Genomic DNA, 13,726 nt, shown 5'->3' on the forward strand with positions numbered 1-13,726 from the left:
GCAAATCAAGTTTACCTCTACTGATTTTGAGCGAATGCTTACTTTTGAAATAGAGGCACCTACATTGCCTTGCCCTCGAGGACAGTGAAATCTAGGACAACTATGTTCGTTCGTGAAAAGATTGTATTTTAATGAGTCAAACAAGGTTTTCTGTACTTCTCACCGGACAAATTGGCAGCCAGAAGTCAATGTTCCTTTGAGCTATAACTGTACTGGCCAGGCCACTGGAGACAAGGAGACACTATCTTACAACTCATCTAGAGATAGCTAAGGTTAAATAAAATCCATTGAGCTGGAGTGCTGCTCTATAAAGACTAAGAGTAGAAGTGCTGGCCTTGTGTAGAATAACCAACTTGCAAGAGGTGGAGCAAACTGCAGTCAAACACTTTAGTTTCAGATATTACACTTTCTGGTAGGCTATTTTACCCCAGAGACTTGCATATTATTCTCACAAGGTATCTACCATTATTCGCTTGAATGCTACAACTCTTTTGATACGCTATCATGTATACACTGTAGCGTAAATGGACAGTGATTTTACATGGTAAATTTAGACTCCTCCGAATAATCACAGGCTATCAGACAGTATAATCGTGCAGCATCGACCTGCCTAACTCTTCCTTTCCAACATGCTCCACTGGGTGCAGTCGGGGCCTGGGAGCACTCCAAATACACACTCACTCATACACACTGATCTGAAAGCCTGCTGTGTTTAAGGTCTGTACAGAGTTCTGCTGATTGTCAGGACCTAATGCATCGTCGGTTTCTGGGAGTGTGTAGCTCTCATGTGTTTGTAAGTGTAAGTATGTGTGCTTAATATGAGTGTGTGTTTGTAGTGCAGAGACAAAGCGTGACGAGCTGTGCTACACACCTCACTGAGCACTATCTGATGGAATAAAGTGCGGGTGTCATCCTTAGATTACTACACACTGCCCGCTCTCTCTCACTCTCTGTGCCACTGCAAACACAATGAGCTCTAACTGCGATGGCCCTGACACTTCTGGCAAAGACGAAAGCGGATCATCGCCAATCTTCCCCTACGGCGCTGACTTCACCGGTCAACTGGCTGATGCTGAGAAAATTACTCTGTGTTGGTGTGCACCGGCAGCTCTACTCTGGCAGGTCTGGGACCTGGCAGCAGACGGACGGAAACAAAGTCTATTCACTTGTTCAAATTGATCTCCTCAAATTGTGTTTAGTTTATCCGTTCTGCCCTATTTCTCTCGCCTCTTCCTTCAATCCTCTGGTCAGTCCGTAGTAGCTAGTTAGTTCCCGCAAGTTTTGGCTCCTTTCGTTTCACTTCTTTCCTGTTGATCTATGAAAATTGCTATAATCCCAATGTGGTATCGTTGTTGATCACATCCATCTGTCTATCCGTTTCCTGTCTTCCACATGTTTATATAACCCTGACCACCCTCCCCCTGCTTAAAATGTGTGTGTGTCAGTGTGGGATCAGTGTCTGCATGTTTTGCATACTATTTTGTGGAGGTTAGAGATGAGTGTGTGTGGATGGAAGCAACGACAATGGTCGTCTTTCAGGTCAACAAACAGTGGCGGTGTGTGTGTCTGAATGTGCTTGTCTGTCCAGTGTTGACTGAAGCAGAGTGTACATTTGGCTGTCTGTTTGGCCCTTTCACTATCCACTACCCATTAATTTATCCATGCAGGCACACACAGAGGCATCATAGGGCCTCTTTATGTTAACTGGCTGTTTTTATGGCTGTGGGGATGTGCGCGGCTGTCTGCTGACAAGAACATGTTTGTGTGTGGTATTTGTATTTTGAAGCAGATGTAGATAAAGCAGAAATGAGTGTGGCCATGACTGTCTTATGAGTTATGCTGATGTGAACCTGGCTCCATGTTTTTACACTGATGAAACAGTCATTGCAAATAGCTAGTCCAACCTGTCCTTATATATTGCATCAACACATTGTGCATAATGCGATTCCTTTGTTCATGCCCATTGCCACATGTACTATCATTACTGCTATTGGCAATAAAACTGGCAATGCAAAGCCAATTGTGGAAGCTAACTACACTAGACCCTGCGTCCATGACTTTCATTGTCCTGTAAAATGCGAAAGGCAACACAGTTTTGCTTTTATAATTGCACCTCTACTTGTTCCTAATCAACTGATCATAAACTATCAGTTCTAATCTGCCACAAGCTGTATTTACAAACATCTTTATGCATTCAATTTGATACATGTTGTTCCCTATTATCTCGTCAAATAAAGTCAAATTCATTTATCAAGTGCTTTTAACAAAATAGGGTCATCACAAAGTGCTTTATAGAGCAACAAAGGACATAATTACAGACAAAAAGAGGAACACATTGCAAACATTGCACTACTTGTAAGTGTGTGTGTGTGTGTGCGTGTGTGTGTGTGTGTGTGTGTGTGTGCGCGCGTTTGTGTGTCTACAAAGTCCCTGTGTGGGTAACCCCCTGATGGGTGTATTTGTTTTTATCACAGTATGTGTGGAAGGAAAGGAGGTAATGGCAAATTGTGTCCCCTATCCCCCTTTCCTCTTTTTTCTCTTCTTCTCTCTCTCTCTCATCCAAATCAAATTTTTAATGGGCTTCATTGGTGCCACCGTGGAATAAGTGTTGCCAAAGCACTTAAGGGGCTTAAGTCAGCGGCGTGCTGAAAATATTAAGCACTCAAACAGCCTTACAAGGATCCCTGCCTGCTTAAGTATGCCGAGGAGGTCGTGCCAGCATTTAATACCAATGGTATTAAAGCGCTCCGACAAGGGAGAGGAACAGAAATATAGATATATACAGTATGTACCTCAACTGGGAAGAGATGGAGCGATGGAAGCTGGTGGGAAGAATTGGAGGAGGCAGTGGAGACAAGGCATGGTCTGAGGAATAGAAGGACTAAAACGGGGGTAGGAGTAGTAGCGAGGTGAAGAAAACAGCGCGTAAAAAGGACAAAAGAAAGCGAAGAGAAGCGGTGAGGCAGTTGCAGAGAGGCAAAGTAGGGTAGGAGAGAAGAAGAAATAAAGAAAAAAAACAAGCAGTGTAGAGGAGGAGAGATGCAAGGGAATCGGGCCAAGGTGTGGGAGGTAAGGGTTGATGGGATAGCTGTGAACCAGCAGCAGAGGGCTAATGCAGAGATTCTATCAGGAGGCTTATCCAAGATTAAATTTCTCTTTGTCCTTAAGGCGCTTCTTGGGTAAGCGGAAGTGTCGAATTTATTTCTTATGTCTCCCTGGAGGTTGTGCAGGCGAGTGGGTGGGGGAGAATGCGCGTGTATATGTGTGTATGTGTGTGTGTGTGCACGTGCGTTGTGGGGGGTACATGTATATGTGCCTGTGTAGGCGTGAATCTTGAGGGTTTATTAGCTGGCAAAGTGTGAAGGAGGGCATGTGTTCCTGAAAGGTAAAGATAAATCACATGAACATCTCCCCAAGGGTGTTTCAGCGCAAGGGAGCCACCAAGTGTGGTTACATTAATGTAGTCATGGGAACACATACATACATATAGACATTCATGAATATAGATTGTTTATATTCTGTAATGCAATTCAAATAGTATTTTCAAGTTTTCTGTTGTTGTTTTTTTTATATACGAAGTTTATGGAGCTGCCACAAAGTCCCAGATTACTAGAAAGTTTAATCACTCACAGGAAGGTATTATCTGAACTGTCCTGATTGAGTAATTTCCTCTGGGATTCTCTCCAGTGTAAACAAAATACACAATATTATGCAACTACTGTTGGAGGTGCTGAAATACCAATGGGCTTCATTCCTTATCCTATCACGTTTTTATCTGCAACTTTTACAAGGAAAACAGCACAAATACCAAATTATAGGACATTTTCTTATCAAAAACACCCATTTTCACCCAGGTTTGAGTACATTGGCCAGGGTCGGCATGCTTAGCCCCACCATGGCTCTCTGCTCTCCTTCTCCTCCATCTTTACTGCTTCTTGTTTGTCTTGCTGACTTAGTGTTAATAGCTAGCCTAGAGCCATGCACTAGCTAATCCAACTGGGTTTTCTCTGAACTCTCTAATTAGAAAAGTCACAGCTCCTCGATCTATGGACACTATCAGTGACTGCATTTTCTGGCAGGCACGGTTCAGGCTACTTCCTGCTCACCTCACGCTCCTGGGGCCAAGGGATCAATACCGCTTGATCATTTGGGTACATTTCGAGTGACACCACACGTCTTTCTTCTCACAATTTAGGATTACAAAGTTTTGATTTGCTTTATTTTTCGCAGTCTGTTGACAGTGAGGCCTGAGAAATAAATACAAGTCAATATGGCTCGCATCATGACAAGCCAACAAGAATACAAATCAGATATTAGGTTCTGAATCACTGCCTGTCTGAAATTACATGGCTTGGATGTGAATGCATGAGCAGGCAGCGTGTTTTTCCATATACCTCTACTTTGCCTCACCTTTCTCTGTGTATTAAACCAGGAGATTAAACTCACTTTCTGGCAGACAACAGACTTGGCACTGTCTTTTCACTGGCTTTACGGAGTGGAAGGAAAGACATAAAGGCACTGTGGTAACCACTGTAGACATTCTATTATTAGTCTCATCCTATTATGCATTTACCATGCATCAACTGTGCATTAAAGGGGACAATTTTAGCTAATTCTTTTCAAGCCTGGCAAGGAACTGAGCATGCATTTTGAACAAAACACTTTCAAATGACAGACTGCAAGAACTAAAGATGGAGAATGCTATTGCTACTGAAGCTGAATAAGCCAGTTGAGCCTCACTACTTCAGGAGAAATGCTCTCCTTTTGTTTAATTCACTGTGTTGAATTCACTTAATCAGATAGAGCTGTTATTTATCGAACACAGGACTCTCATATTCACATGCTCTGAAGACTGTCAAGAATGCTTCTCTCTTGGGGCCATACATAAAATTGAGCCAAATTAGCAATTACATTTTTTTAAGGTTAAACACACTAAAAGGAGACACCTGCTCACACGAGGAGAGGTCTGAAAATGTACCACTTTGGTAAAAATAAGCTTCCAAGCATAGTATCAGATATTATTATATTCTTAGAGTATATTATTGTACTACAGTAGGACCGATATCCTTAAAGGATAACTCTGGTATTTTTAAACCTGGGACCTATTTTTACATATTTTGGGTTTAAGATGACTGGTGGACACTAAAACCTTTGAAATTAGTCCAACAGACCGCCTCCGCCGGCAGCTGAAATACATCTGGTGCACGGGCTGATGGCTGCAATGTAATGCTTGAGGGCAATTGTGCCTGATGAAAATGTGTGCTCTAAAAGTGTGTGTTTTTGCTACTGACAGGCTCAGATTGTTATCTGAAGTGTCTGACAACATTATTGAAAGGATCCCCACAGATATAGATCTGTAAGATCCTTTTTGATTAACCAGAAACAGGCAGTGTGTTGTGCTACTCAAACCCACCAGACTCCACTGACAGAAAAATGTATTTTATTTTGCAGGGCAAAAGATTGGCTGGTCTACTCCTGCCTCAATCACTTAGTTTGGATGTTGGATCCAACTAACCCAGTAAAACATCACACGATAAAACAAACAAACTGATTGAGACAGTAGAAAACCAGCAACTCCCATGTAAAACTACCCTTTTTTGTTAATGGAGTCTGTGGGCTTTGAACAGAGTCATAAAACAACCATTTCTCATGAAAGAAAAAGGATCTTACAGGTCTATCTCTGTGGGGACGCTTCAAACAACAGTCTAAACCTGTCATTAGCAAAAACAAGCACTTTTAGTGGATATACTTTGATTGGAGACAATTGCCCCAAAGGATTACATTACAACCATTGTAGATTGTTCGCCACCTGTTCTCAGCTGCTGGCAGAGGCAGATCTGCTGGACCAATTCCAAAAGTTTTTGTACCTACCACTCATTTTGAAACCAAAATATGTAAAATTGGGATCCAGGTTTTAAAAAAACATCCAGGCATTGTTGTTATTATATTGAACACATTTGAAAACTCTTTACAGAAAATGCAAAAAGTTCAAAATGTTTTCACACAAAATACTTACAGGTATAATTACTGGTCTGGGTTTAATACTGAAAAAGTCGACAGTGTTTATACAAACACAAGATGGTATGCATAAACTTTACCCGTATTTAACCAAAACCATAATCCTGCCCTAACCTATTCTAAACCTACCAGCACGACAATGTCTTCTGTGCTATACAATAAAGTCAAACTTACTTGACTGGAAAAACCTCGTCAGTAAACGCAATTCGGCAGCAATTACTTTCCCTACAAAATGTAATTGGCAAAGCAAATGAGTATATGTAATTTGCAGGAGACAGGGTTGCATTGTGAATGACTGAGTATGCCCAGACAGGGGCCATGGAATTATACTATGCCAAAGCTACTGTCCAGGGACCCAATGACATTTTATGAGATGGGATGAACATAAAAAACGAAGCAGCACAGCTATTGTACAGGTTGTGTATGAAGGTGACAGTCCTTGCCAGTGTGAATAACTAAATTCCAGCAGGATTCAATTTAGCAGCAGGTTGTCTGTTTTTCTCAGATAACGAGTGCATATGGTAACATGGCTGAAAGATCTTTAATGCAGACATGACACTTAAATGTGCTCCTGGCCCTTACTGTCTCCATACATGCATTCATATAAAGATACACAGTTTAAGTATGAGCAGCCACTACAGGCATATTTTATGCATAACCGTGCAACAGCCCCCTGTTGGGATGTAGCAGAATGCTAAGCTCAGTCATCCCTTATTCAGTAAGATAAATGCAAACAGTGTTACCTGCCAAGTTGAGAGCGTACTGTCTGAGCTTCCTAACAAGTGTTTCTGTGTGTGCTGTGAGCCACATGCTACACAGCTTCCTGCTGGGAGTAACTCTCATTATCCATGTGGCATCATACCTCCCAGTGACAGGCTGCGACTCTGCTCACTGTTTCCCCGGCTGCAGTGCATGTGTCAGTCTTTCTTCTTTGTCTTTTTTTTCTTCCTATTTTATGTGTGTGTTGTAGTGAGGTTGCCAATGTGCCCACATGTGCGCGCACTGGTTCATTATCGTGCTCTTTACGTTCCAGGTATACGTGCATGATGCGTTATTGATGTGCATATCAGCCTGTCAAGGCCGCCGCTCAAGATGTTTCATTTTTGTGCGCTCAGCAGGAGGATGGTTTGTATGTTTGAATGTGTTTGGAGGTGGAAGCCAGGTCTGGACCAGGTTAGCTGTGCGCTGTCGTAGCATAGTGTGGGTAATTAGAATTGAGCAGCTATGAGTCCCCTCGCTGAGGGGTACCTTGCCAACCGCCTTGCCCCCATTCCGCCAATTCACAAGCGCCTAACAAAGGGATAATTTCTCCCTCGCATGATATAATCTTTCCTTTCACCCAGTGCCTCAATGGAACCCTTTATGGCTTTTTATCACATCTCTCTTTACCCTCCCTCCCTCCCTCTCTCCCTTCCTCTATCTCCGTCTGTCTCTCTCTCTCTGTCTGTTGCATTCCTGACCCCTCCCTGCTCGCCTGTCTCTCTCCCTGCTTGCCCTCTCTGCCTCTGTTGCTTTTTTTCCAATCCTTTTCTTGCTCTACTCTTCTCTCACTCTGACCTTACAGAGGGTCTTTGCACTGAAGTCACTCTTGTTACTCTCTCTCTCTCTCTCTCTCTCTCTCTCTCTCTCTCTATCTCTCTCTCTCTGGAGGAAAATCACACACTCATCAGTTTGCCGGCTCTGTTCCTGACGAGCAGGCTTGCAAGGAGAATATTAACGAAGCTCCTCAGCCAATTAACACCTAAAGCACATAACAACCTTTTATGCCAGCAGACACAGCCGCATGCATGGGCGTGCACACTCACACACACACACACACACACACATATATGTGCTGCATGCAAACACTTGAAGGAAAACACACACATTGGCTGCTATACACAATACACCCTAAGCACGCATACCCATACAAGCAAATCACATAAACAGAAACACACACAGGCCTCAAAGCAAGGATATGCCATCAAACACACACACACACACACACTCACACGCGCGCACACACTAATAGATTGTGCTGATGAGTGTGGGTGTAGAAGGAGGGGGACATTTATAGGAGCAAGGGGAAGTAATGTAGAGAGGAAAGAGAAGCAAACAAAGTGATGAGCAGCAAAGAGGCAGAGGAGAGGAGAGAGGGAGGGAAGGAAAGAGAGAGTGAGGAGAAAGACAGATTTATGGAGTGTGAAGAAAGGCATAAAGGAAAGGGGGAAAATCAGTGATAGAAGGTTAACGTGGCTTGGCTGCTCCTGACATGGTTCATGCTAATTTGAAGGGTTTAATAGTGGGTGGGTGCACACATGCGCGCACTCACACACACACACTCACACACACACACACACGCGCGCGCGTATTGGACATTGTCGTAGACATACTTGCCTTCGACAGGACAACACGATGCATAAAACATGGTGGTAGAAAGGGCATTAGCGGTGAACCTTTTACACACACTCACACACATTTCTGGACACATGTGGGGCAGTATCCTCGTATGCATAAAACATGGCGAGAGGCAGCAGGAGCAGAGGGCGTGAGGGAGATAGGGAGAACAAGTGCGAATGGACAAAAAGCGTATGGTAATGACCCGGATAACGAAAAGACGGCTGCAAGGGGTAGAGAGTCAGCGATAGAGTGAGAGTGGGACAAGTGTGAATGTGTTAAAGTCACGGTGAGGAGGGAGAGGGAGAAACTTTCCTCACGGCCTGCTGCTTTTGGATTGAACAGCGTGCAAATGAAAAATGGAGATGAAATAATTAGACAGGCTGACTAGAAGCGCTCATCTAAATATGTAAATGCACTTAATTTTACTTTGATTTGCTCCACTGCTTCCGTATCACTCTCCCACTTCTATCTCTCCCACTTTTCTTCCTTCCATTCTTTCCCTCTCATCTGTTCCCATTCTACTCTCTCTTTATTTTTTTCTCCCCCCTCTCTCGGTCTCCCTGTCACATGCTTCTTCTCCCTCTCCGTCCTTCCACTCTGTTCTCTCTCTGCATATAAATTTACAGTATGTTAATATGCTGTAGGTAAGTCGGTTCAATTATTCACTGTTTTATGGACTTGCAGCAGTCAGATAAAGCGAGCGTGTTTAGTTAGTTCATTCACGCCTGTCTGACCCTGTGATGATGTGTGCATACCTGTGCACGGTTGCACATACAGTACAGAGACATGCATTTGCAAATGTTTGTGTAAAAGGATACCTTTGGATTTTGAAGCCCATCCTATTACAGCACTCCACATTCCATATACATATATATAAAAATGATTAGTTATTGGTCTCTAGAATAATTTTCTGCCCTCATTAATTTTAGGATTCCTAAGGTGTCTGCAGGCAGCGAGTGAAGCCGATTTTCGCTTCGCTTCATTCTTGTGCATTCGATTGCTGGACTGTTTGTGCTTGTTTGTTGCCTCTCTACATTGATAAAGCAGATTCATAAAGCCCACTGCAAATTTTGGTCATGTGGACGCGTCTTGGCCTCAGTTTGTGCCGCCACAAGCCAATTTGCGGCTAATCGTGTCCACTCACGCCTTCAAAACGACTTTATATGCAAACAAGCTGGCTCTAAAATTCACCTCACATTCTGTCCGAGCACACCTAACACAGCGAAGGAGGGCAGAGCCATACTATTACAATGGAGAAGAGGATTTTATACAGTGATCAATAACTCTGTCAATATACATACATTACATTATAGCACGTGAGTGTCACTGCTGCATGCCTGTGTGTCTGCATGTGTGAAATAAATGGAGGTAATGTGACACCAATGTTGTGACTCATAAAAAGTTGGCTCTTGTAGCCCAGTGATAGGAGGATAAAGCACAGTTTATTTCATCTATCTTGTTTTGAGCTTTTCTCTCGAAGCTGCCCATGTAGTTCACATCTCTACTGTCTTTTTTAAGCCCAATAATTATGGTAACAGTTCACAGATCCTGTTCTAATTAAATACATTGTGCATAAATTCAAAACATGGCTGGCTTCTGCACCTTGTAAACAAAACCGTCTGCAAAGCACTGTGAAATTAAAATCTCCCATCCTCTCATATTTTCCAAGAATTTCAATAATTGCTTTTTTAAGTGTATGTAGACTGAACACGTTATTAAATTAGATTGTGCATTTTCTTTGTCACTTCTATTTGTAAAAGTTTCTCTTGAAACAGAGATCTCCACTTTAATGAGACTGCTGTACCTGGAAGCAAAGCCGAAAAATGAAAATGCGAGCAAGTTTGTGGTTATGTATGTGTGTGTGTGAGTGTGTGTGTGGAGTATAGATTAGAAGAGTCACCACAGAAAAAGGCAGCTGTCCCTCTTAATGACAATCTGTCAGACCTCTCTCTAACTGCTCCCCCTCTTTCATCTGTCTTCTCTTTCTCCAATCCCGTCCTCGTCTCTTTAGTCCGACTTGTACCAAACATCCCTCCCTGGGACACACTCTCTTCCTGTTCCTACAAGGTGACTCTGACAGCAGTCCTCCTCGTTTTACTTCTCTGAGTTTTCCTTTTTTCCCTCTGCCTACTGTTGTCTCTCTATGGCAGTTCGCATATGTTTGTTTTTTTTGACTGGAATGATCTGACATGTTAAAGCTCTGATCTTGACACTTGCTGAACACTTGCTTTTACATCTTTTTAGTCTGAGCACCTTGATCAGTGATCTGTTCAGTAAATTTGATGTATACATAAGAATAACCACTGTTATACTATTGTTGAATTATCAATGATGATGCTTTATGGTTTTATGACGAGAAAGGGCTAAAACACACTCATATTGCTGGCTAATTCCCTCATGATCAATGAACTGTAGGATGTTTTTGTTGTTGGCGGAGTGGGTATGTTTGGTATGTTTTAACTTATTTTCTTTTGTTTTATCACTCCGTTCATCATTTTAAATTGCCTTTGTATGGCATCGTGCTCTAGAAAAATAAAGTTGCACTCATCTACCCACATTCTAACTTCCTATACATCACAGTTAAATGATCAATGCTGATAAATGAGGATCTCGCTAAGTGTGACACATGACGAGGCTGCTAATTGTGGTTTAAGAGGCACTTGTTTTTAAAGGCATTAAAGTAATGATTACTGATATAATAAGCAAGTATGATTTATTGGATCAGAACATTACCTCTTTTCTTCAGGCTATAACTTTGCTCTGCTCTCAAGTCCAGAAACACAAACTGTCTTAAGGGTTTTGATTTAATTTGATTTCCAGTCCTTTGCTGTTGCTGTTGTTTTCAAGGCTTTGTTTTTTCACTATTTTCATGTTTTTTTTCCCTCTGAGGAGAAAAAAGGGTGACATTCTTTGATTGAAGTTTGTTTCTTTTGCTGACATCAGATAGCTAAAGGTATCCAATGCAGCCTATTTCTTTCTCTGTCCCTCCTTCACTAACACTCACCACACTGCCCACATGTACTGAACAACCAGTTGGCATGTTCAAGGTACCTATCGCTGCCTCCACACAAGTGACCCTGACACAGCGCTGTTTTTATTCATGAGCCCTTTACTCCTCTTCTTCACGTCCTCCAGCTCTAACTACCCTCAGGCTGTGTTTGTTCATTTAAAATGCACCGCCACTGTTTTTACCTTCATAATCAGTAGCAGCGCTCTCTCGCTCTGGATTAAGCAATGAACATATGGTCACACAAACACACACATACACAAATAAATCAGTTGCTACTGTTCGGGAATAATTAACTTGACATATCTACAATATATTAATCATGCTTTTAATAAGAACGGGACAAACTCATATGCATGTCAGCCAAGCCTTTGCAAAGGAACTTGTCTCCAATCTGCTAATTGTTTTTCAGCTGGACTTTTGATTAGTTATTTTATGAGTTTTTGGTTAAAAAAGAAAATGCACGTGAAAAGATGACAAATTTTGACTTCGCCCTACCTTTTATGAGGGCTGTCAATCACACTCAGCATTCAGCGGATCACAGCCAAGGCCAATAGGAGCAAACTCTATTTCAGCCTCCATCCTTCTCGTGCCAAGTGAAAGAAAACATTTATCTATTCATCTAAGAGATTCTTTCCCTCATTTATTGTACAGAGGGCTACTGGGCGCCGTTTGCCTTTTACAAGCAAACACTTGTTCAAACCGCTCGCTTTAACGAGCTGATAGCACACCGTGCCCCTCAGAACACAGCGCACTGTGGATTTGACACACAAACACACACACACACACACACACACACACACACACACACACACACACACACACTCCTCTATTTATTCCTGGACGACTCAAAGTGGACGCAGAGTCTGCCAAGCCAGAGCAGAGGGATCCACCAAATGAGCTGAAGTAGCTCACAGCAATTAAACAGCGTAAATTTTATATACCTCTCGCCTCTTTCAAAAAATGTCAGATTTCACATTTCACTCAGCTTGAGGAGCTCGGTTGGTTAACAAGCTTCATGGGACTTGGGGGATTTGAGACTTTTCAGAGTCCAGCCACAAGAAGAAGTATTAAACCCCGACTAGCATGACCACCACTTGCAATACTGCTGCTATCAGGCAGTATTTTATCTGTGAGGCCCCACTACACCTGTTGATAATTCTAATGAAGAGAATAACATCCCCAGCAGGGATCCAAATTAAGCTGCAGCAGTCACAAACAGTCCTAATAAGGCACTATATGAGGCCTGCACACCAATACATAGATTCCAAGGGTGTGTGTGTGTGTGGGTGGGTGTGTTTGTGTGTGTGTGTGTGTGTGTGTGTGTGTGTGTGTGTGTGTGTGTGTGTGTGTGTGTGTGTGTGTGTGTGTGTGTGTGTGTGTGTGTGTGTGTTTGTGTGTGTGTGTGTGTGTGTGAGAGATAGATGGAGAGGTTCCAGTTATTACATGACCTGGGGAAACCCCTCATAACTGAGAGCATGTTTGCGTGAGTGTTTTATATATATTCATATGAGTACACTATGTACAGACACACACACACACACACACACACACACACACAGATGGACACACACAGTGTTTTATGATTGCTATGGGTCTGACAGCAGCCCTTCTTTAATTTCCTTTCAGTCTTAAATGAGAGCTTGAGCCCATGGTTTGGTAATGATAGTTATTACATTGCTCTATCTGCAGGAGGCTATCACACACACACACACACACACACACACACACACACCCACACACAATTTAATTGATACATGTACAACTGTGCAGTTCAATCATGGAGTTATTATGGAAGGAACGAATGCAGTAAGTGAACACACTCATGCATGCAAACAAACACACACAACCCCACAGCATCTCTGTCCCACACACCCACACACATAAAGATAACTACACACAATCATCCATTGCAGCTGGTCCTTCCTCCACACCCAGCTCCTCATACTAACATCCATTGCCTAGCAACCACCTATCAGGAAACACGCTCACCTCCGGACCCGAGTTGGCCGCCCCTGAAAGGCAGCCAATCAGGTGAGTTTCTCCCGTGGGACAAACTACTGTGATCAAGAGGAGGGGGGGGGGAGGGGAAGTGTGAAGGGTTAGACAATAAGGTTTCGGTGTCACCAGCACGAACCTCCCTCTCTTTTTCTCTGTCAAGCCTTTCACTCCATTTTTATGTTCTTTTGACACAGTTATTGATGTCAAAGCACTCGAGCTTCATCCTCCCCAGCTCTGCTCCTGCCCCCCGCCCTGTGTCTGTGTGTAGGAGGCGCTCTATGACTTAAACACCCAAACCTATTTTGTAAATATGGTGCATCA

The 13,726-nt window shown here is 42.8% G+C and overlaps 1 protein-coding gene across 1 annotated transcript in view; it reads right to left on the reverse strand.

The window, feature by feature from the left end:
* Window positions 1-13,726, reverse strand: part of cadm4 (cell adhesion molecule 4) — a 140,550-nt gene that overhangs the window by 37,102 nt on the left and 89,722 nt on the right. The gene's annotated exons all lie outside the window — the stretch shown is intronic.

Source organism: Pempheris klunzingeri, chromosome 8, assembly GCF_042242105.1.
Source record: "Pempheris klunzingeri isolate RE-2024b chromosome 8, fPemKlu1.hap1, whole genome shotgun sequence".
NCBI classification, from domain to species: domain Eukaryota; kingdom Metazoa; phylum Chordata; class Actinopteri; order Acropomatiformes; family Pempheridae; genus Pempheris; species Pempheris klunzingeri.